Raw genomic sequence first — 4,213 nt, forward strand, 5'->3', positions numbered from 1 at the left:
CTTACAGTTTCAGTTTATTGTTTTAGGTACATTTGATGATCACGGTATGACGAAGGTGTGATCATGCACATCTTCTTGTTTTTTGTTACTGGGTCTTGGGAAAAACTTTGATTTTGAATAATACTTTTGAAGGAATGTCTCTTTTTTTTAAATAATGTTGGTTAATGTTTGAAATTTATTTTTTGTAAATTTCTATGATTTTTGGAGTCTTATATTGGTTTTGGCTTATAACCGATCCAAGCCCCCACACACCCTTGTTAATCATCAAAGAAGAATCCAATCAGAACTAACTTTGTTCAACAATAACAACCATAGGGTGTTATAAATCCATTACCTCAAATGTAGGGATCTTTTGATGTCGAAGAACATTAATCAAGATAAACTAATAATGATATTCAATTAAACCAAAGGTCTTTTGGCCTAGCACTATCATATGTTGGAAAAGTGACCCTTCCTAATGTTAGAAAAACGGGTTATTTCGATTGCTTGGATTCCACTAAAAGTCATGATACACTTTCAAATTGAATTATTTCGATGGTACAATCAAAATCTCAAATGGATAAAATTCAGTGACAACAACAAAGAATGAAAAGGTTATGATTCTTGTGTGTACATGATTTAAATAACCAGAAAGGTATATAACTCCTTCTCCGAAAACTATCATATTGACATTTACAAACTGCTACAAAACCGTCACTATACTGACTTAGTCAGCTTGACAAACAAGAACTACATATTTAACATACAAAGCAAAGCTAAAAAGTTTCCTGATACTTGTAAAAATCAAACGATGTCAAAAAAATTAGATGTTACAAAATCTAGTATTAACTTAGATTTAATAAAACTTATAGATTACCTGCTTATATATCATGAAAATTTATTCCCAAGGTCATCCTTAACTCACTAACAAATTTTAGGAGTAACGATATAACGATATCTATTCGTTACTCCTCTGATAAGATTTTGGATTTTGTGTAGTCGATAGGTCGTATTTTTGGATTGCTAACAGGAGTAGAAAAACTAAAATCATTTGGGTTGATGGGCTTCGTAAGCCTACTTTAGCTTGCAGTCCTATGTAATGTTTTTTTTCCTTGCTTCCTGCTAGTTTTTATAAAATTTTATGCTGTTCCAAAAAAAAAATTTCTTTGATATATTGGACGGTCGACTTTGAGATACAATTAAGAAGGTTCTCTAGCCACATCACACATCATCATCCCCCAATGACCACCACACAATAATATCGATTTGGTATAGACCAACAACTCTCTTTCCCCATCTCCCTCATTCTGTCTTCACTTCCTTACTTTTCAGTTTGCTTTTTAATATTCATACATAGAAACTCATTTTGGAGCAGTTAACACACATAAATGTCCTTAATATTGGAATCCCTAACCAACGAAGTAGCGTCGTTAAGTAAAGAATGCAAGTGACAATCTAATTTCCTCTTAATATACATATCTTTTATTAGAGACCGACCGCTGTCATCCTCAATATAATTCATGTGTCCCTAAGTCCATTTTCCAATTCTTTTTGGATTTGATAAACTTGTATATACAATTCTTTATAGTGTTCAATCTTCTACACATCTTTTCATATGTCATAAGCTTTGCTTTAGTTATTGCTTTCTTCTTCCAACTTCTGGTCACATTGTATATATTTCTTTCACCTCTCTTCTTTATTTTGACCTTGAATCTTCTTTCTCCACCATTCCGATTATTAGCTTAGCATTTCCTGCTAGACGGATATGACCTCCTGCTAGAATTACCATGTAGACCGAGACCCCCTACTTGTAACTAACCTATTCGGTCCTAATAGATACACATGTAAAAAGCTAATAACTACTAACTAGGTGTTAATTATTTAATATAAAATAGAGATATAACATCAATGATAAATATTAAAAATGCACAAAAAGTCAACGTGAGAAATTATATTGCAATAAATTTGTTGTCAATACAATGCGTAAATGATTCACAAAATCGAAAGTTCCGGACACAAGTTAAAACTTAAAACCCTAAACGAGCCTACAAATTTCAATCGTCGACATACCCCACCACAAAGGCACAAATAATCAAAGAAACAAGTGTAGATGTAGAGGCCTTTTTCACCACAATCACCCTTCATCGGCCATTTCGAAGGCCACGTGAAATGTCACTAACGTGGCCCTATAAATATCCACTACTTTGTCTTTAACCCCTCCCCCTCCCATATAAAACCCTCCATCCTCCTCCTTAACCACCACCAACAACTACCTTCTCTCCTCCCTCAAAAGTACCACCATCTTTTCCGACATGGCAGCTTCTTCAATCTTCATGGCAACTCCCATCACACTCCTCAAAAAAACTCCCACCTTCTCCGTCAAATGCATGTCACAAACACCTCAAAGCGGTGAACCGGAGATTTCAAAACCAGCAACCACCCCAACACCACCAAAGATCAACATTCCTCCTCCTCCGCCACCTGCTCCAAAGGTCAGCACGAAGTTCTCTGACGTGTTGGCGTTTAGTGGACCTGCACCGGAGAGGATCAACGGAAGGTTAGCCATGATAGGGTTTGTGTCGGCGATGGCTGTGGAACTGAGCAGCGGTCAAGACGTGTTCACCCAGATCGGCAACGGCGGTGTTGCGGTGTTTGTCGGGACAAGTGTGGTGTTGACGTTGGCGTCGTTGGTGCCGTTGTTTAAAGGAGTGAGCGTGCAGTCGAAGTCGAGTGGACTGATGACATCAGATGCAGAGCTTTGGAATGGGCGGGTTGCGATGTTGGGTCTGGTGGCTTTGGCTTTTACTGAATATGTTAAAGGCAGTGCCCTTGTCTAGATAATGTATCATAGACTTTTCTATTACAGAATTACATCTAAGATAGGCAAATGTATATTCTTTTGAATATTTATGTGTATCGATTTACCATACATAGTTCAAATCATGAAAATCAATTAATCATGTTTTTTTTGATAATATAGTATAAAACAAATATGATCAATCAAATTGAACGATTGTGGTATCTTTCAATATAAAAATTCTTTTTATAAAATTAAACAAACAACATACTAAGATAAATTTTAGAGGCATGAACCTAGATTAGCAATATAAGAGTCAAAGTCTACAAAGATATTGAAATCCTAGTTTCACAACTTCCTCTTTGAATGTTGAACTGAGGTGATCTTCATTAATTCAGACCGAATATGTGCATAAGTCCAGCCTAGTCAATTAGCCAATTTAAGATGACAAGTATCCAAAATTCAAATACATTACATACCTCAATTTCAAACAAAACTGAAAAATATAATGACTAATGCTCACAAAATATCACTTTCGGAGAGTGGTCACGGTTAAACTACCGGAAAAGCGCTGCAAACTCAACGTTACGTCAGCTCCATCATCAATTCCCTAAACATTGGAAATGGTTACCACTCCATATCATTTATATTTATATTTTATTTATTTTTTAAAATTAGATTAAATAAAAAACATAATTATAAACTTAAGTAATCATTTTACTAATTAAAAAATCAACTAAACATATTATTAATTTTTAAAATTATTAAACATATCTAGTTATATATAGTTGAGGGTTTAACTTAATTCAAAGAAAAATAAAAGGGTATAATAAGATTAAAAGACACAATTTTAGAGACCAAATTTGTAACTTCAATTAAAGCAAATTTGAATCGTCTTCTTCACCTGTCTTCTTCAACCTTTTTCTGAAAAACGGGTCATTGCTCAATACCATTTTTTTTTCTTTTACTTTGATGGATACAAAAGAAAAGGGAAAAAAGGGTTAAATACGTGACCTTTGTTGCTGCTGCTACTTTCTTATTCGTTGTCTTCATCCGTCTTTGCACCCACGTTACACCCAAACCACCGGCCTTAGGGGCGGTGTGGACGTATCCTTAGGCCGGACACATCAGCAAGATGCGTGGGTTAGTCCTCCCACTCCGGTTAGCCTTAAACACTTATTAAAAGCTAGTGGACGTCTTTGCATCCACGTTACACCCAAACCACCGGCCTTAGGGGCGGTGTGGACGTATCCTTAGGCCGAACACATCAGCAAGATGCGTGGGTTAGTCCTCCCACTCCGGTTAGCCTTAAACACTTATTAAAAGCTAGTTTATTTCTTGTTAGTTTGAAATCTAATGTTATCATCAAATCTATACAAGATTGAGATTGATATCAGAGTAACAATCTCCAAAAGAAAAATAATGTACTCAAAAGAA

At 35.4% G+C, this 4,213-nt stretch overlaps 1 pseudogene; it reads left to right on the forward strand.

Annotated features, from left to right (window-relative positions):
- The first annotated feature begins 2,219 nt into the window (after positions 1–2,219).
- LOC145056845 (early light-induced protein 2, chloroplastic pseudogene) lies at positions 2,220–2,939 on the forward strand (annotated as a pseudogene).
- The last annotated feature ends 1,274 nt before the right edge of the window (positions 2,940–4,213 follow it).

This window comes from Lactuca serriola, chromosome 6 (genome assembly GCF_051521515.1).
Source record: "Lactuca serriola cultivar US96UC23 chromosome 6, Lser_US96UC23_V15, whole genome shotgun sequence".
In the NCBI taxonomy this organism is placed as follows: domain Eukaryota; kingdom Viridiplantae; phylum Streptophyta; class Magnoliopsida; order Asterales; family Asteraceae; genus Lactuca; species Lactuca serriola.